The sequence below is a fragment of the Lepisma saccharinum genome, chromosome 16 (assembly GCF_977018435.1).
Source record: "Lepisma saccharinum chromosome 16, izLepSacc3.1, whole genome shotgun sequence".
Lineage (NCBI taxonomy): Eukaryota > Metazoa > Arthropoda > Insecta > Zygentoma > Lepismatidae > Lepisma > Lepisma saccharinum.
Genome location: NC_139244.1, coordinates 46,219,646 through 46,240,857, shown reverse-complemented (window position 1 = coordinate 46,240,857; position 21,212 = coordinate 46,219,646). Strand labels below are relative to the sequence as shown.

The following is a 21,212-nucleotide window of genomic DNA, read 5'->3' as shown; positions in this document are numbered from 1 at the left end:
TCCATGCGGGGTTGTCATGCGACCAATAGCGCATGTTTTGCATATTCACCTCCCCATTTACGTAGAAGTTCGCTTCATCGGAATGGAGTATCTGCATAGCGACGTTTGAATTTAGCCGTAATTGCGCGATAGCCCACTTGCAAAACTGCATGCGTCGATCTGGATCAATCTCGAAGAGGTGTTGCTGCATTTGCACCTTATACGGATGCCACTTGTGCCTATGTAGCACCCTGTACACTAAACTGTGACTCATAGCACATTGCATTGCTATACGTCGTGTGCTTCGCTGTGGTGACGTTGAGAAGGAGGCCAGCACTGCCGTAGATGTTTCTTCATCCGTGAATGTCTGCGGTCTGTCCAAGACCGTGCTCGTCTCCTCAAATTTGGTTAATAACTGCCACTGCAACATGTGACACAGGGTGACGTTCTAGTTGACGCAGGTTGAAATCGGCAGCCACTGCATGGGCACTTCTACCACCCCACAGTTTGACAATCTGGATGCATTCCTCAGTTGTTAACGGCATGGTTCAACACCTGCAACAAACAGTTCAACATCACTTTCAGTTGCCAATAACTTTTCACTAAATGAAGTTACATGAAATCTGATTTCAGATTTGACATCCTGACAAAATTCTAGCCTATGGTCATGTATCACATGTCCCACCTTTCATTTTAATAAGAAAGTTGAATTCCAGATGGCAGAAACAAGATGGCGGCCGTCCCTGTGACATACTCCCAATAGGTCTCCCCCTAGGTTTATTTTGTATCGTCCATATTAAATTCCATGAAAATACATCACTGCGTATTTTACAAGGGGTGGTAAGGGACTTCTGATACACCCTGTAGATGGGTGCAAGTAAATAAGTAACTTTTTGTGTATATAATGGGAAAGAGGTTTTATGTTGTACATTTGTCAAAGGTGGGCGATGTGATTGTTTTTTGAGTATATGTGACAGTGTATGTGTTATGAAAAATGTGATATACTGGAAAAAGAGGCAGGTGGTAATCTGAGGTGTTAATAATAGTAACAGTTGATATATTGTTTTGTGATTTGAAGATGTATGCAAATGAACAGAGACTGAACTGGTATATCATGTGTAGTTTTAAAGAAAATGCTGCCCCATTGAGGCTATGATACCAGTTCTGTACTATTTAAGATGCATGTTTTACCTGTTTGTATCTAAATATATTGCAGATGAACTAAATATGTACAATAAAGCTCTGTCTCAAATGATGAAAAAAAACCCGCGACGCTATGACTGTTGAGAATGATAACACTTTGCAACCTGATAATGCTTTTTCCTCTCTTTTTCCCTCCTTCTTGTGAAGTTTTTGAAAATTTGTTTTTTAGTTTATTGTTTTTTATTTCAGGAAAGCACTTTGCAAATGGAGACTGCTATTGAAGTGATGCTAATTGCCAAGGGAAGAAAGGTACTGAAATCTTTATTTTTTGTTGATCATTCATGAATTGTCATTTTGTAAAATATTTCAGATGCTTTTGTTCATTTTCCAAGCAGTTTATTTACAAGAATATGCTGTACATATTTAATGGCATAGTGTTTTACAAACCACAAGGCATTTTCTGCTTAGTAAGTATGATGTAAATTTTGTTAATCATGTTCCTGAAATAAATGTCTAGAAGAGAACCTAGACATTATGACTGTTGACATTGATAACATACATGCCAGAATTTCTGTTGAAACCACCACCGCAAGCAGCAATTATACCTGCCGCAAAATTAGTTTGGTATTGACGCTTGTGAAGCACGTGGAGAAAGCGGGTCTACGTCACTGCGGGAGGGTGGGTTGCTGGCATGCGAGCCAATCAAAATCTTTGTGCAATTCAGTTGCGGTATAATTGAAAGATGGGCAGACTTCAACGGCGACTTCGGAAAGAAATGATTATTGAAAGTGTATATATTCAATATTTTCAGAATGGATTGAAAAGGTAACCTGTAAACAATGCTCGTTTCGTTAATTCGTTCATGTTGTAAAGGAAATGGAAATGAAGAGAGAAAACAATAACAGTAACACACCAACCCTTGCTCCAGCGACGAAAGTAAGAATTATTAACCGGCGCACCTGGTAAAGGCTTTCATTTTTGTGTTGCAAATTGTTATGTTTGCTATAAAAGGTCTAATGTCAAAATATTATTATTGAACTGACATCACAAGTTAGCTTGAATAACTGGTATCTGATCACTCATTTTGACAATATTGTTGCATGTAAAGCATGGTAACTACAACAATTCTTTGAACAACCCTCAAACAAATTGCATGTAGCACCACCAAAAAAAAAAAAATAATTTTGATGAAATATCATGTTTGTATGGTAGTAAACATACAATTGAATCATATTTGCTGTAAATAATTTATGAATATATTTTAATTTGTAAATCAGATTTTTTTGAAACATCAACTTTCAATATCTCGAAACCTGCATTTTGTCACCATGTTTTACACCAGAACCCTTCAATTATTAGCAATTAGCGGTCAACTTCTGTTCTTTCACGATTCTGTTTTCCACTTGATGAGCTTTCTGCAGTGATCACAGATGGCGACAGGATCTTAATCAAGGGTTTCTTATTTCCAATAATTTCTGCAACATTTAGTTAGCCTTTGAAGCAGAATTGTTAATAAGTTAAATAAGAATAAGATAATAAGTAATTGGAATTCAGATGTCAAATATTAAGGTGTCCGTTTTCCTTGTTTGTTTTATTTTTGTCCAGCAGTATATTTACTTTCCTTTGTACATAGTTATTCGGCTTGCAATATCTTTTAACTACAGATATACTGCTCTGTATACGGGGCAGTTTTTTTTATCTTGCACACACTGGAAGTATAATATCAAATGCATTTATCTGTGGCATAATGTTAATAATTCTCTATATTCATTGAATATATAAAAATAGATGTATGTGTGTGTGTTTCTACCGGCATAACTCTCGAACGCCTAGAGCGATTTCAACGAAACTTGGTACACATGACTACAATCTGGAAAGAAATGCTGTGTGGGGTGGGAAGACGTAAAAATACCATAGTTTTTGGGGATGCTAAGTTGAATAGTGACACTCCCATTGCCATTCAACTCAGATGCCCCTAGCAGGGGGGGGGTGGGAAGGGGGTGACATGTAAAAATAATCGAAAACTACCGATATTAGCGTGGAATCCATAGTTTTCGGGGTCGCTAAGATGAATAGTGAAACTCTTAATGCCGTTCAACTCCAAAACACATCTGGCACCCCTAGGGGTGGGAGTGACATGTAAAACGACAGATTTTAGTGTGGAATCCATAGTTTTCGGGGTCGCTAAGATGAGTAGTAACACTCCCAATGTTGCTCAACTCCAATACACCTCTGGCACCCTTAGGGGTGTTGTAAAGGAAATGGAAATGAAGAGAGAAAACAATAACACATTTCATCATTGTTGTTCCTTTTCATAACAAGTTTTCCTCGACACAGCATCAGACGGCTGCACTGTGTACCATACGATTTGGCAACACCGTGACGCGTGTTCCTTCAGTTCTCAATACCAAACTAATTTTGTGGCAGGTATAATGCACCAATTCTTGAAAACAATGCATCGTATTTCAGTTGTCTTCTTGTTCATTAGATGCATATGAAGGTATGACATACTCAAATAACACAATACATCCATTGTTACTACCTGTGCTTTGCACACCATGCCATAAAAGCATATATTGGGAGTGTGGAGTTAGGGCTCCACCCTTTCTTGATCACGACCAAAGATGAGGGTGGTGTGATAAGCACTGTGCCCCTGGCTGCCTTTCTCTCCAGAGTTTCCTCCAGGTACCCACTGGACCGATGAAAGTGAGCAGAATGAAACAATTGAAAGAGAATGGACAAAAATTCGATCTGCCTTCACAGAAGTAAGTGAAAAGGTTCTGGGCTTCAAGGATAGGAGGAAAAAAGATTGGATGTCTCTGCAGACCTGGGAAAGGATTAATGAGCGAAAAGTAATTAAGGAGGCAATGAACTCAAGCAGGACAAGGGCAAGGAAGGCAGAATTGCAAACAAAGTATACAGAGAAGGATCGAGAAGTAAAGAGTAGTGTTCGTAGGGATCAAAGAAATTGGGTAGACAATCTGTCTCAGCAGGCGGAGGAAGCAGCAAAAAAGAGGAATCTTAAAGAACTATACAACATCACAAAAGTTCTGTCAAGGAAACAGATGCAGAGAAATCGACCAGTGAGAAGTAAAGATGGTACCCTCCTTACGAATACCGAGGACCAACTGAAACGTTGGAAGGAGCACTTCTCTGCAACCCTTAATCGCTCTGTGGATGCTCAGATAGACCAGGGGGAAGAGGAAGATGATAATGATTGTGATGTTGGCCCCAGTGTAAGAATTAGGATGGATGTTCCAACAGTAGGAGAGATTAAACAGGCTCTGAAAGAGGTACGTAATTGTAAAGCAGCTGGTGTCGACAACATACCACCGGAAGTGCTGAAAAGTGATATAAACACCACAGCAAATATGTTGCAGCCCTTATTTGAGAAGATATGGATAGAGGGAGTGATGCCTAAGGACTGGAGGAGTGGCCTGTTGGTGAAGCTACCAAAAAAAGGGGATACATCAAAGTGTGACAACTGGAGAGGTATAGCACTTCTGTCCATTCCGAGTAAGATCTTCACTAGAGTTATCCTAAACAGAATTAAGGAGCATGTTAACTCGAGACTCAGAAGAGAACAGGCAGGGTTTAGACCAAATCGCTCCTGTATTGATCAAATTAACACCTTGCGGATAATTTTGGAACAATGTATAGAATGGTCATCTCGTCTCTATACAGTTTTCGTTGACTTCGAGAAAGCATTTGACTCGGTCAACAGAAATGCAATGTGGAAGGAAGTGAAACGATATGGAGTGCCCACAAAAATTCTTGATCTTATCCGAGAAACTTATCGTGATTATACATGTAGAGTTATACATGAAGGCCGTGTATCTGAACCAATAGGTGTGCAGTCTGGAGTGAGGCAAGGTTGTATATTATCACCTACAATGTTCCTGATTGTGATCGATGCAGTGATGCGAAATGTAATAGGAGGGAAAAGACGTGGTATCCAATGGGATTGAGTAACAGACTAGAAGACCTTGATTTTGCAGATGATTTGTGCTTCTTATCTGAAGCACATGGTGATATACAAACAAAACTAGCAGATTTGATAGAAAGTGCAAAAAAAGCAGGACTTGTGATTAACTCCAAGAAGACCAAGGCACTGAGGATTAACTCCACAAAAACAGACCCGTTTAATATTGGTGAAGAGATTATTGAAAATGTGGGTAGCTTTACTTACTTGGGTAGTGTGGTGGCAAAAGACGGAGGGGCGGCACAGGATGTTTCTCAACGAATCCAAAAAGCAAATGGCACCTTTGTGAGGCTCTATCCAGTATGGAAAAACAAGAAGATATCTATGAAGACCAAACTTCGTATTTTTCGAAGTAATGTTAAGTCTGTACTGTTGTATGGGTCTGAGACATGGAAAGTAACAAAAACGATTACCTCTAAATTACAGACCTTCATCAATCGCTGCCTGAGAAAAAATTTCAATATCTTTTGGCCAGAAGTGATTCAAAACCAAGAACTTTGGAGAAAATCTGGAGAAACCGAGGTGTCCATACAAATAAAGCGGCGAAAATGGAATTGGATAGGGCATACGTTGAGGAAGGAAAATGAGGCTGTCGAGAGAGAGGCACTAGACTGGAACCCGCAGGGAAGAAGGAAAAGAGGGAGGCCTAGACAGACGTGGCGAAGATCTGTTCACGCTGAGGCCTTGGAGGAAGGAAAGAGCTGAAATGCAGTGAAGAGAATTGCCGTCAGTAGGACCAGGTGGAGATGCTTTGTTGATGCCCTATGTTCCACAGGGAACAACAGGAATTAAGTCACCCACTGAGGTGGCTACTCAACGGGAATTCTGCTTGACTTATTCTCCGTAGACGTGAAAAATTGCAACTACTATTATTAACCCAAACCCCATTGAAGTTATATATATTAATGTTCTGAGGCAAGTGTTTCACAGTTTACTTTTTTTTGTTGAGGATAGAAAAGGGAGAAAAAAATACAACACAATTCTTTGAGATCGTTTGCTTTGTTAGTGTCCTGTGCAGAACAATCTATCTGGCAGACGTATGATTATTGCAATATATCTTGAACTTGATAGGTAAATGTGAGTTGGAAATTCCTATACAATTAAAACTTCTTCGTACATTAATATATCCCGTAATATTTGTAGATTTATTTCGAGTCAGTATGTGAAATGGCAAATGTAAATTCCACACCTTAAATTAAATATTTTAAATATATATACCGTTTAATTGAATTAGAATTTTTGGATAAATTGGAATTGTACAGACCCTTTATATTGTTAATCTATTTGTGTGTGTGTGTGTATGTGTGGGTGGGGGATGAGAGGGGGGTATAGATCGACCACAAGGAAAAAAACCTTGGGACGAAAAGTCCCCATGCATCTTTCCCTTCTTCCCTCCACCTCGGTCCACAAGGAAGCATGGTGCACAGGAGTCGGGGGTCTGCACAAGTTGTTTTGCTTGTGGTTCCACTATAATACCTGTGGTAATACGTAAGGCTGAAATGGAGAAAATATCTGTACCATTGAATTTTTAAAAGTTCACCTTGAGAACCGGGAATTATACTTGCATTTTATCAAGGTTCTAGTGTATCCACACTGCCACTTTAAATGACACTGGGTGGGTTCATGAGCCCCTTGAATGGGATGAAGAAATCCCAGTTCTCCCCCCTTTGCACCATGTCATGAAGGGGTATATAGGGAGTGTGGAGTTAGGACAAAAAGGCTATAACTCTTAAACCACTGCAAAAAAAATACATGTAATAATGAGTAAAAAGCAACACACTAAGCAGAGGTTTCCAAACTTTTTCATTTCGAGACATTTCCGCGGTGCCCAAGTCAGAATGTAGGCCTAACTAATATTTGCACCACTCAGTGATGTTAGGTTGCTTGCCTGAAGTTAAAAAATACACACACATTTCAAATTCAGAAAAATTTTGTTAGTGGAAAGTACTAAACAAACACATTTGGAACAATCATATCATATTTCACTGAAAATATTGGAACATTTCATGCTGCCCCAGAGCACCGCGGTGCACACTTTGGGAACCACTGCGCTTTAGAGTCCAAGGGGAATGCTGGGTCTAAGGCCCCAAGTTCATAATTTCCTTATTTCGAAGTTGGGATGCGAGCATCACATGTCCTCAAAGATTGGTCTTTTGTTGGGCTCCCCTGCAGATGTTGTCCATCCAGCATCTATAGAGCCGATGCTAGATGTAAATTCCGGATATTGTTGCGTAACTGACAACACTGCTGCTCTTGTACATTATTTTTTAAACCAAGAAGTATGTCTATTTTCAACGAAACTTTGCATACATTTTTTTCATTCACCTTTGTCTTGGAGGGTCGGTCCAGTTGAGTGCATGTATTTTTTTTTTTTTTATTTTTTTTTGAAAATGTAATTTTCTTCTTCCTTTAACACTAATTATTGGGAGAAACAATAAATTTTGCCTTCACTAAAAGCCCTATCTTCGACAGAAATCAAAACTCCTGATTTCATATCTCTATGAGAACTAGTTCTCGAGCCATGATTTTTATTATACTTCGTGGCAAGTTTGAAAAGTGGGCTCTTGGAAATGTCCCATCCTCAGAGACTATCCAGGTGTGTTAGGCTCTACCGGCTAAAGGTTAAATCTGATTTAACATTTTATAATTTTCATTGTGAAATGGGTTCAAATATGATTTAATTGGAATTTATATTTTATCTGAGCAAACTGAGTAAAGCATTTTTAAAAGGAAGTTAAATGGAAGGGAAAGAACATATTGGAAGTCCCATTGATGTTGGCCATAAATGTAAAGTTGTGAAGTTCTTATCACATGAGAAGTCTAGAATTAGATTAGGTTATCAATGTGTGCAAAACATTTCAACTGCTTCAATTAATCTCTTAAGCAGATTTTCTTCAAAAAGTTTTCTCTAAGGTCATAGTGTTAAACAATCTTGAGCTCGTAATATTCAAGAATCCAGAAGCAAGAGCTTCTAACGGTGAAAGTGGCCCCGGCGCCCACCCAGCGTCGAATAACATGGGTACCTGGGGGAAACCCTGGGGGGTAAAGGCGGTCAGGGGCGTGATGCTGATCACATCACCCCCACTCACGACCGGATCAAGAAAGTGTGGGGCGTTCCCCCACACCCCCTATACGCCTTCATGGCGTGGTGCTATGCACAGGGGAACACTTTACCTTTTTAGAAGCAAGAGCCCAAGAATAATTTTGATAATTTGTCATTTTTATTACTTAGTTCTTTGTGATTGACTAAACTGAACTAAATCTGTTCAGTTCAAACTTCTGAACTAAATGATGAATCTACTAGACGGTATGACTTGAGAATGATATCACCTGTTAGAAACTGATGGTACTTTTATTATTAATTTTATTAAGATGTTAGCTGCAAATTGGTTGATATGGTAATTGATTGTTCTTTCTTTCAGATAAGCAATTTGTATAAATGAAGACTGCTGTTCAACTGATGCTAATTGGCCAAGGATGGAAGGTACGCAATCTTATTTATGTTGATCATTCATAAATGTGTTGACCAATATAATATCAGAAGTTATTGGGAGCTTTCAGACTGAAGCGACACAAGCAGCTCCAGTGTAATAAACCACTGCACATGCATGTACAACATGTCCACCTGATGGGACATAATAAAGGTGTGCATATTGTCTCACTTTGGTCTTAGTTTGCTACCTTGAGGCTCGGCTGGACCTTTAGCCGATGCCAAGGCATGTTTTTATTTCTTCCGTTTGAAAAACCGCTATATTAAAGAATCTGAAAAATTACATGTGCTTAGAATTCCTTCTAGAGCATTCATTTGAATCTTCATGTGGTTTGCTTTCACTGTTGCTTAGATATTCTCAAAAGTTTCTTGTGTACATGAGCTTATTAAACTATTGATAATATCTAAGCAACAGCAAAGCAAACATCACCAAGATTCATATAAAGGCTCCAGAAGGAATTCTAAACCGATGTAATTTTTCACATTTTAGAATATCATAGCAGATTTTCGAAAGAGAGAAATTCAAAGAATGCTGTTGGTGGCGTAAGTCAGTTTTAACCAAGTAAAATTTCAGATGCTTATTCTTTTCCAAGCAGTTTTACAGAAAAGTATGCATTAGACATGCCATTGTTTTTTACAATCCTGAAGATACCTCCTGTGTGTTTAGTATGATTGATCTTTGTTAATTATCTTATGATTTGCCTCTTTGTACTTTACTAAATTTCTACTCACATTTTCTGCGAAGCTGTTTTACATTACTTTCTATTAATTTCGGTAGCCAATGCCACCATCCTCATTGGAATTCGTTGTGTTGTTGCTTGGCGCGTTTCTGTTGTTTTGTCCTAAATCGCCGCTAGGTGTGATGCTGTCACCTGTATGTCTGTATATGTTATCTGCTGTTCACCGGTGTTAATTGCTGCAGTAATGGTATCTACGTTCAGTTCATGGTTGTAGTGCATGATGGCGTGTGTTTCTTTATTTTTTGTGTCTATCATGGTGTGTGCTTTATATTTGACATGTACTTTCTCAATTTTATGGTTGTGGAATTTGATATGCTTAGCAAGTCTGGTGGTGGATTGGGCAGTTTTTGCATTTGATGGGTGGTGCTGAATTCTCTCACTGATGGGTCTGATTGATCTGCCAATGTAATGAGCCTTGCACTCGCATTCAGCATCATAGACGCCTGGATTGTTGAGGGAGAGGGGAAGTACCTTTTATGTTTGTTTAGTTGGTCAGCTATTTTGGAGGTTTGTTTGTGTGCTATTTGGATGTTGTAGGGGCGGGGGGCTTTGGTAAGATGGTTCGATGTGGTAGGATGGCAGGAAAAAGCAAACCACTTGGTTTTGTTACTGGGATCTGGTTGCGATGGTGGAGTGGGTTGTGTTGATGGTGCACCTGCTCCACCAAAAACTGCCCAACCCACCACCGAACTTGCCAAGCATATGAAATTCCACAACCATAAAATTGAGAAAGTACATGTCAAATACAAAGCACACACTGATTGACACAAAAAGTAAAGAAACACACGCCATCATACACTACAACCATGAACTGAACATAGTGGTCACACACACCATGCCTGGCTTCCATTACTGCAGCAATTAACACCGGTGAACAGCAGATGACATATATGCAGACATACAGGTGACAGCAGCACACCTAGCGGCGATTTAGGAAAAAACTTAACAGAAATGTGCCAAGCAACAACACAACGAATTCCAATGAGGATGGTGGCAGTGGCTACCGAAATTAATAGAAAATAATGTAAAACAGCTTCACGGAAAACGTGAGTACCTTAATTATCTATTACCACTTCTCGCATTCCCATAATTTAAATTTGTACAATAAACTTCTGAACTAAATGATGAATAGAATATGCCCTAGACGATATGACTTTTGAGAATGATGACTCCATTAAATCTGATTGTAACGTTTTATACTGTGTGTTGTGAATTCTGTTCAAAATTTGTTTGAAATAAATATTTATTGTTTTTTTTAGAAAAACACTTCATAATGGAGACTGCTATTCCAGTGATGCTAAATGCAATTGGAGGAAGGTACTGCAATGTTCTTTTGTTTTAACATTCTAAATATTATTTTGAGTTAACCAATGTCATATGAGAAGTTTTAAGTATGTAAAATATTTTAGAATCTTCTAATCTGTTTTACTACAAAAATATACTGTAAATATTTGATGGCATTATTTTCTATCGTCCTAAGACTTTTTTTTTTGTAGTATGATATAATTTAACATTAGTCTTTTATAATTTGCCTGTCTGTATCCTATTGTCCTGTCTCCATCTCGGATGCTAAAAACTTTGTTAATGAATGGGATGGTCCTATGACATTAATAGAGGAAAAAATGTTAAACTTGCGATGTGGAAACAGACATCACCAAAACAACATAGGAACCTGATGTTCCTTCTTTTTTTTTATTATTTGAAAGAAATTTCTATGGAGTTGAGTTGCAAAACTGTAGATACCACAATGGATGAGTAATACCCAGGTGTGCACAGGTTTTCACAAGCATTTTAAACATGTATGAGAGTTGTAAAGAATTGGGAGATAATATTCTTTTGTAAACGATAAGTATGGGGAAAAGTAAATAAAAATAAACTTTTTGTGTGCATATAATGGGAAAGAGGTTTTATGTTGTACGTATGCCAAAGGTTGGTAACAAGTGTTTTTGAGTATGTGTGACAATGCATGTTGTTTATTGATTTACTTTATTTTACTTCGCTTTTTGTGCCACTTTTGGCTAATTTGTGAAGGTGGGGATGGGTGATATGATGAAATTGATGAATAGACACTCACAAACATTCATACCCAAGCTGGGATTTGAACCCGGGACCCCTGCCGTTGTAGCACGATGTGCTAACCACTCTGCCACAGGGGCCAGACAGTGCATGTATATTTAGATATGCGATATACTGGAAGAGGGAGGTGTTAATAATAGTAACAATTGATATATTGTTTTGTGATTTGAGGCTGTATGCAAATGAACAAAAAGACTGAACTGGAATATCATTTGTAGTTTTAAAGAAATTGCTCCCATGTTGAGGCTGTGATACCAGTTCTTTACTAAAGGTTAAAATTTCGGGGCAATACTGAGTCATGTCAAGCACTATAGATAACTTACTGTATGGAATTTGAGTGACATATTTGTGTGCTAAAAGTACTCTTTTTACTTTCTCCTGGTTTTAATTGCCATGCCAAAACATTAACACTATATACTGGGTATTCAGGCCAATATTTTGTATCTTTTGACCTTACGAAATAAATTTTATCCAATAAATTTAAGCTTTGCACACTATCATTTCAAACAGAGATCCGTATTGATTTGATATTCAATTCCTAAAACACTTCCCCATTCTTCGCAACATAGCAGCTCTATGGTTACTGTCCAGTATTGGCAAATAATACTTTATTTTATTTATTTATTTCTATTCTTTGCTGGAAATGTATCCTGTCTATGAAATAAATACGAGGCATATTTTTAAAGTAAGTACCGTTTTGAAATTCCGCCGCTGCAGTCGGTGTCCTGTGCATGCGCACTGTGTACCTACATCTGTTGGCAAGCTACAGACGCCATTGCGGCAACAATCAATCGTGTATACATTTGCTTTTGCGTATGCCTCCGCCGACTGTGAAATACGCTCTGTTATTCGTTTTCTTGGTGCTAAAGGCGTGAAAGCAGTTGAAATTCACCATCAGATTTGTGAAGTGTACGGACAAAACATTGAGTGGGGGATGGTATGCAAATGGGTAAGAGCTTTCAAAGATGGCCGAAAGAACGTTCATGACGAGGAACAGAGTGGGTGACCCTCAGCGATCACTGTCAATGTGGTGCAGAAAGTCGACGAAAAGTGAAAGAGAACAGACGCTTCATGGTTTCTTCCTTATCAGAGGAGTTCCCTGAAGTTTCAAGAAGTGTTATTTACGAAATTGTTACCGAACGCTTAAACTATCGAAAATTGTGCTCACGATGGGTACCAAAAATGTTAACTGAGGCGCACAAAAGCAAACGTTTAAGTAGCGCCTTGACTTTTCTTGTGCGTTATGAAGCTGAAGGTGACGCATACTTATGCCAAATTGTCACAGGCGATGAAACATGGGTGGCCTACGTTACACCCGAAACAAAACAATCATCCATGGAATGGCAGCATTCAACATCGCCCAAGAAAGTGAAGTTTAAGCAGACAATTTCAGTCCAGAAAATCATGTGTACCGTGTTTTGGGACAGGAAAGGGGTGTTGCTTGTTGATTTTTTGCCTCATGGTGACACAATAAATTCCGAAACATATTGTGAGACTTTAAAAAAAGCTGCGCCTTGCCATTCAAAACAAAAGGGGTGGCATGCTCAGTAAAGGGATCGTTTTGCTGCATGAGGATGCCAGTCCACATGCATCCAATTGAACTCAAGATCTCATCGCATCATTTGGCTGGGAACAATTCGATCATCCTCCATACAGCCCCGATCTAGCACCCAGTGACTACTACGTGTTTCTGCAACTGAAGCATCTCGGAGGTCAGCGCCACGATGACGACGATAGCCTCAAAACAGCAGTGTTACATTGGCTGTCAACTCAGGGGGCAAACTTCTATGACGACTGAATACAAAACCTTGTTGTTTATTATGATAAGTGCCTTAATATTGGTGGCAAATTATGTGGAAAAGTAGATAAAAGTGTGGTCTTTCATGTAACAATAAAATTGTTACAAAACGTTCACTTGTATTTTTGTACATATCAAAATGGTACTTACTTAAAAAATACGCCTCGTATCTTTTCAACGTTCTCTTTCGAGGAGAACATATTATGTAGTTCCTATATTTTAAGCAAACATTACGTTGTGACTTATTTTTTATTTCAGTAATGATATAAATTATTGTTACAAAGTTCATTTTGTTTTATATTGTCTTTTCAAGATGAAATTGAGCCAGAATGTTGTGTGTGCAGTGTTAATACAACTGTAGCAGTAAAAATAAAAATGCAGTGATAGAGGCACCAGCAACAGAATAACCACCAGCAAAGCACCCGATATCTTGCAAGTGAAAGAACCTGTCAAACTTGTACTTTGTCAATAAAACAGAAAAGAAATATCACTCTCTTTAATTTACATCCTGAAAGAAAGTTATCTAGTTTTCTTCATCTCGTGTACACTGATGGGTGAATTTTTGATTCAGGTTAAGAAGCAATTTCAAGATTACTTTTTGCTCTTGATTTTGCATGGGTTTTAAATTATTCTCTCTTTAGTTTCAACCTTTCACACCTGTAAGTCAGTCTGGAAGCTTTCCACACAACGAATGATGAAAAGATTATCTCAGGCTTTCGACCAGACTCTCATCTTGAGAGTATAAGTGAGGATGAGTGTGATGTTCTCTCTTGAAAGCTTGGAATCTTCTCAACAACTCACCTTGTCAATAGCCCGAGAGAATCTTTCATATTTCACAAGCTGTTTGAAATAATCAAAATTAATTTGCAATTGTGTTCTGTAATCCATAGTTATCCCACCCAGTTTGATTACATATTTGATGTCATTGTGATGATATTTATTTTGTATGCATAGTTTTTAGGTCCTCCACCCAAAAAATGTGTGATCTGATATGGATCTTTAATCTCATCAGTCAGTTGACCAAGGTATAATACTGTCTGTATTAAATGCTCTTCTTTTCACTCTATGCAACCATAGTCAGGGACAAGAACATTGTAGAGGAGAAATGGCTCATTTGCAGTTTATAGTAGGGGTGTACAAATCCAGATAATGTATATTTGGATTATCCAAAATACCCAAAGGTTTGCATTATCCAGACAATGTTGTCCATTTTTTATGCCTTTGCATATTTTTTTATTAGTCATGTTCGTATTTCTACTGTGAGTGCTCTCTAGAAATCTTTCACCCAGTCTGTCAGTCAGTTTTATGGATCAACCACATATTTTTTAATATTTTTCTGCATAGAACAGGTCTTTGCATTACTAAGTATAAATGCATAAAGTTTTCAGTCATAACATAAAAAAGATACAGTTTAAAATATAACATCAGTTTGGTGTTCTGATCCTTTGTTTGATTTCCTTAATTTCAGACACCATTCTTACTAGAAAAAGTAAATAGTGATCTGAAAACTCGATCATCAGGAATAACCATATTAGTCTGATATCCAGATTTTATGGCCTTCCCTAGGTTCCAAACTTATTACATTTTGATAATACACATGAAGTATTATTTCAAGAAATTTATTTTCGATATTCACAAAAAGCGGACTTTGGTATGTCAGTTCTTTGCGAGAAGTTTTCATAAATTGAGTTTAGCCATATTTTAGATATAAATGTTAAGTCCTGGCTTGGGTGCAATTTCCTTCTTGATCAATTCTACCCCTCGTGTTTGAGTAGATATCAAATCATAACATATCATTTAAATTTCGCCAAATTTAGCTTCTCAGAGTTGATTAACAGCTGATTACAGACTTTCAAGAAATAATAGAAATATTAACCTGTATCTTGCTTTGTTACATTTACGCACACTGATAGTATTTTTTCATTGGTTGGAATATTGAGGCTTCAGTATAAAGATAGTTTTAACGGGAACCATGCTTTTAGCAAGTAAACACTGTCCAAAAGGCAGAGCGACATTTCCCAATGTAAGACGTTTTGGCCAATAATGGTGGATCTAACTACACAGTGTAATGAATAGCAATAATAATTGAAGGGCTCGGGTGTAAAACATGGTGACATTTTGGAGTTACAATGTCCATTGTGCAGTCCATCGTAAATGGGGTCGAATCGTACTCTTAAGTATTTAGTTTCGTCAACAGATGACGGAGCTATACGTGTTGAAAGTTATGGTATCTACCAGTTGTTTCATGTAAAGTATGGTAAGTAGCAAAGATGGCGGCGAAACGGCTGTTACTGAATTACAACGTGTCTCGGAAAGTTCGCAAGTATTGAGGCAACAGCAAAGATGAGAACGAGTTAGAAAGTGTATATGATTCCCATAATGACCCAGAATATGTACCACCAACTAAGAATGAGGAGAATGAAAAGGTTGCCAATCAAAAATGCAACTAAAACTGTGCATGGCCACTTACATTCTATTTCATGTAAAGCATGGTATCTACTGTGCAGCACTGCTCATAATGACAGTTTCGAATTAAATTTTACTCTTGTACCTGGATGTGAACTCCAATCTAGTAGAGAAGCACATACTTTTCTTCTACTAGATATATACCTGTAGTCTTGTAGAAATTTGTTTCATTTTTAATTGGGTATGCACATTTAAGGCTGCTCTAAGATACCATGTCTTACAAGCAACGTCAAAAATGTATTACACTTAAGGAATATGTAATTTGATCTGAGTCATCAAATATTTTTTTCATAAATCTGTAATGCGCATTTTTAAAGTTATAATATTTTTATGGTGGACCTAATAACGTATTTGTAATGTAATTAACTTTCGTATTTATGATATGTGTGACGTTGATTAAAGCAAATTATTTTATTGTTGATATTGCATATATGTCTTCTTTGTTCAAAATTATAACTATTTTAATCCATAAGACCTAAATATCAGTGAAAACTATTAAAAACTTAAGCCCTTTCTACATTTGAAATCATTGTTTACAAACATGTCAAGTTAAAGAAAAATACAACACTTACAAGGTCATAATTGTGTCTTCATTGATTTATTTTACTTCAAGTCTTGTGTCACTTTTGGCTTATTTGCGAAGATGGAGATGAGTGATATGATGAAATTGATGAATAAGCACTGAAAAACATCCATGCCCAGGCTGGGATTCAAACCCGGGACCCCCTGGCATCGTAGTGTGATTTCCTAACCACCACACCACAGCAGCCGGTAATTGTAATCTTGAAGATAGAGATGGTCTTTTCGAAAATGAAATGTTTTAGTTTTTCGAAAAAATTTTCATACTTTCACTTTCCATTTTCGAAAATATTATTTTTAGATTTTCAATCTTTCGAAAAAAATAAGGCCATCCCTATTTTATGTATAAATTGCTTATTGAATCACAAAAATCTTAATATTGCCATTGTATGCAATTTGGATAGCCTACGTAACAGCTTTGTATCAAGAGAGGCTTGTGAATCTCATTCTGCTTGGCATGCTGAGGTAATAACCTCTGTGTGAAGTAGATATATGAGGCTGAAAAACTGCTCATATATAAACATTTTTTTATGAATATTGATCTCCATATAGATATAAGGAAGCTATTTTTAATCACAAGCATTCAGAACTTATTTTTTAAATACTAACGTAATAAAACAATTAAACCTACTTTTCTAATGGTGTTCATTTCAGTCCTAGACATAGGAAAGCAAAAACTTGTTACAACAAGTAGCACAGGTTATTGTTTATTGAATACAATTATTATTATTACCAAGTGTGCCAGTTAATATTTCTTAACAAATGCTTTATTCAAAGTATACGCCATCGCTAGCTATATATTGTGCCCATCTGTCCGTCAAATTGTGGATGGCCTTCCAGAAAAATCGTTCACATTTTGAGGTGATCCAGTCAGCAAGCCATTGTTCGACATCTTCGTAATTGTTGAAGTGTTGCTAGGAAAGTGAGTGAGAAATTGACGAAAACAAGTGGGTCGGGCAAGAATGTGATGAGGCATTGTCAAATCACTTTTCCGTGTCTTGTCGCCCAATCAATGCATGGTTCAAATTGATGAGTTGTTGACGGTAGCGAATGGCATTCACTGTTTGACCTGGTTTCAGAAGCTCGTGGTACACCATCCCACCAAATGCACAGCATTGTCTTCCTTCCGAAGCGATTCGGTTTTCCGGTCGATGTTAAAGGTTGTCCTGGGTCAACCCATGACTTTTTGCATTTTGGTTTCTCGAAGTAGATCCATTTTTTGTCCCCAGTCACTATCCGATGCAAGAAAGTTTTTCATCCTGAGAAAGCAACACTTCACACACTGTTTTTCGCTTTTCCATTTGTCTGTCGTTCAGATGATGTGGGACCCATTTTCGTGCCTTCTGAATCTTTCCCATGGCATGAAGACAATCAGATATGGTTTGGCGACTAACATTTAACTTCTCTGCCAGTTGTTGTTGCATTTGCGTATCGTCTTCGTCCAACAGTGCTTGCAATTTGTCATCTTGGAATTTTTTCGGCTGGCCCGGACGATCTTTGTCTTTCAAGTCGAAATCACCACTTTATGAATCGTCTAAACCAACGCACACGCATGTCACCATACGTTGCACTATACATGCACTTGGTTGCACATCCACGGTGTCTTGACAGGTACTGTCCTGGCAACACACTGATGTAACAGTTGACACTGTCCACCAACCCTTGCTCCAGCGACGAAATTAAGAATTATTAACCGGCGCACCTGGTAAAGGCTTTCATTTTTGTGTTGCAAATTGTTGTTTGCTATAAAAAGTCTGTCAAAATATTATTGAACTGACATCACAAGTTAGCTTGAATATGTGTTATCTGATCACTCATTTTGACAATATTGTTGCATTTAAAGCATGGTAACTACAACAATTCTTTGAACAACCCTCAAACAAATCGCATGTAGCACCACCGAAAAAATAATTTGGATGAAATATCATGTTTGTATGATAGTAAACAGACAATTGAATCATATTTGTTGTAAATAATTCAGGAATATACTTTAATTTGTAAATCAGATTTTTTTGAAACATCAACTTTCAATATTTCGAAACCTGCATTTTGTCACCATGTTTAACACCAGAACCCTTCAATTATTAGCAATTAGCGGTCAACTTCTGTTCTTTCACGATTCTGTTTTCCACTTGATGAGCTTTCTGCAGTGATCACAGATGGTGACAGGATCTCTAATCAAGGGTTTCTTATTTCCAATAATTTCTGCAACATTTAGTTAACCTTTGAAGCAGAATTGTTAATAAGTTAAATAAGATAAGTAATTGCAATTCAGATGTCAAATATTAAGGTGTCAGTTTTTTTTTTTGTCCAGCAGTATATTTACTTACCTTTGTACATACACTCATGCTCATAAATTAAGGATAATCGAGGTTTTGGTGCCCCACGATACAGCACTGAAACAAACTAGTTATGGTAGCACAGACACATGTTGAACACACAAGAAAGACATCCACATACCCTGCTTAACCCTGTTTATTGCAGAAAACTTGAGAGAAACCAGAGTGTGCACATATGATACAAAGCAAGGGAGATTGTAAAATGTTGTTCCACAGTTCTTTGAGCATGTGCTAAGGTTTCAGTGTGGAATGTGATGCTCATGCACATTGACACATGCAGTACAATGGCTTGGCATACTCTGGAGGGGGTTGTCGAGCAGCTTTTGGGGTATGGCCTCCCATTCTTGCACCAGTGCCTGTCGGAGCTCCTGAAGAGTCCCAGGAGGTGGAAGACGTGCGGCGACATGTCAGCCTAGAGCACCCCAAGCATGTTTGATTGGGTTGAGGTCAGGGGAATAGGCAGGCCACTCCATTCGTATGATGTCTTCTGTTTGAAGGTACTCCACAATAGCAGCTCGGTGTGGCCTGGCATTGTCATCCATCAGGAGGAACGTTTACCGACTGCACCTCTGAAAAGACGAACGTAGTCTAGCAGAATAACATCCCAGTACACCTGACCTGTTACAGTACCTCTGTTGAAGATATGCAAGGGTGTACGTGAACCCAGGATAATGCCACCCCACATCATGACACCACCACCTCCATACTGGTCCCTTTCGACGATGGTACCGGTTGGTATCTAGTTCCTGGTTCACGCCAGATGGTTACACGACGAGAACCTGGACTCGTCAGTGAAGAGTACCTGAGACCATTCTTCCATTGTCCATGTCCTGTGTTCTCTACACCAGTTGTTAACGGGCTACTCTGTGACCATGTGACAGTGGAATGCAAATTGCAGGCCTCCGGGCGAACAAACCATCCCTGTTGAGTCGTCTGTACACAGTGTGTCTGGAAACAACTGTTCCAGTGGCAGCTGCAAGGCCCCCGGCAGTACTCTGTCAGTGTCTCTGGGCACTTACGGTGAGATACCTGTCTTCTCGTGGTGTTGTACACTGTGGACGTCCACTGCTGTAGCGTCGAGACATGTTTCCAGTCTGTTGGAATCGTTGCCATAATCGTGAGATGACACTTTGTGGCACATGGAGCACCTGTGACACGACCTGCTGTCTTTGTCCCGCCTCTAGCGGGCCCGTCAAGTATCCTTCCCCTCATTACATCATCAATATGTGTTTGTTGAGCCATTTCACACACACTCTCACCATTCGCACAACCAAACACAACTGCACACTTCCTATAGGCACTGTACTCTGGTCAGCAGTTTCGCTCCTGAGAGTCATTTGTCTGCTTACAGCGCCACCACACACTGGATGAAGGTCATACAGAAGGTTGATCCGTCTATATGTGTCCGATTTTAAACCTTCACCCCAGCTCACAGAATCGACCGATTTGAATGATTCAAACAGCAGGAGAAAGCCAAAGGCCTCTAGTATCGCGCCAAGTTCATGTATGTGTGGTGTGTACATCATGGCTCCCAAGGTGAACCGATTTTGGGAATGCTACGTCGTAGCACTTTTCCACCCCAAGTTTTCTGTGACACAGATTCAAAAACAGTGCTGGGAAAATGGATGTGCATTGGGGTTAACGACCATCAAGAACATAATTAATCGGCATAAACACCACGACGTTCCAGCACTTCGTTTACCCGCAAAGGGAGTAGAAAGCGACCGTGTACTGCGTTGACTCCACCTGTAGCTCCGAAGTTGTGCCGAATGGCCCTACAGGAAAACCCTCCTACGCAACGTGTGATGGCAAGACGAGTGCACGTGGCACAGTCAACTGTGAACTGAAACCTACGTGACAAATTAAAGCTCCGGATGGTGTTTAAAAGTCGTGGACACTTCCTTACTGTGGCCCATCCGAGGGAGAGAAAGACCCAATGCAGGCGTCTCTACGAACGCCATCTATCCGGGAAAAAGTGGAAGTTTGTTGCCACACTCGATGAAGCATGGATTTATCTATCAGATTGTGGCAAAATTCGAGCCGTAACGTACACCCCACGAGATGCAAAAACCCGTCCTGACTTTATCCGTCGGTGCAAAACAAGTTTCGCGAAGGGATTTCTGGTTGTCGCGGGATACTGCTATGACAGCAAGTTAACGATTCGGCTGGTGCCTAAAAACTGCAAAATCAACTCCTCATTTTATCAGCAACATATCCTCACACCAATTTATACAGACGATCTGCCCCGTTTGTATGGAAATGCAATAAATCAAGTCAGTGTGCATATGGATAAGGCCTCATCAGATACATCTCGTTGTACACAGATATTTCTGCAACAAATGGCGGCAGACACCGGCATCCAAGCTATTCCCTTCCAGGACATACCAGTGAAGTCACCTGATGCCAGTCCAATGGATTTGTGCGGGTTTGGCCTATAGAAAAGAGCACTTGCATCTCGTGGTGCCACCACTGTCCGTGGCCTCTGGAAAGCCTGCCAGGAGGAGTGGTTCAAGATTCCCGTTCCTGTACTTCAACGGAGCCTCCTACAATGGAAGTTACGGTGCAGGGCTATTGCCAGGACCCATGGTGCTCACATTCAGGGCAACCGCTGGTGGTCCCG

At 39.0% G+C, this 21,212-nt stretch overlaps 1 long non-coding RNA gene across 10 annotated transcripts in view; it reads left to right on the top strand.

Moving 5' to 3' along the window:
• The window catches only part of LOC146000052 (uncharacterized), a 73,489-nt gene extending 59,812 nt beyond the window's left edge, over window positions 1–13,677 (top strand). For 8 of the 10 annotated variants that reach the window (XR_014443459.1, XR_014443463.1, XR_014443460.1 and 5 more), the window contains 2 exons: window positions 1,372–1,431; window positions 8,527–8,588. This is a non-coding gene — a long non-coding RNA (uncharacterized LOC146000052). Of the gene's footprint in view, window positions 1–1,371; window positions 1,432–8,526; window positions 8,589–10,593; window positions 10,652–13,521 lie in introns of those variants that run through there. The other 2 variants (XR_014443466.1, XR_014443461.1) reach the window with 2 other exon arrangements.
• The last annotated feature ends 7,535 nt before the right edge of the window (window positions 13,678–21,212 follow it).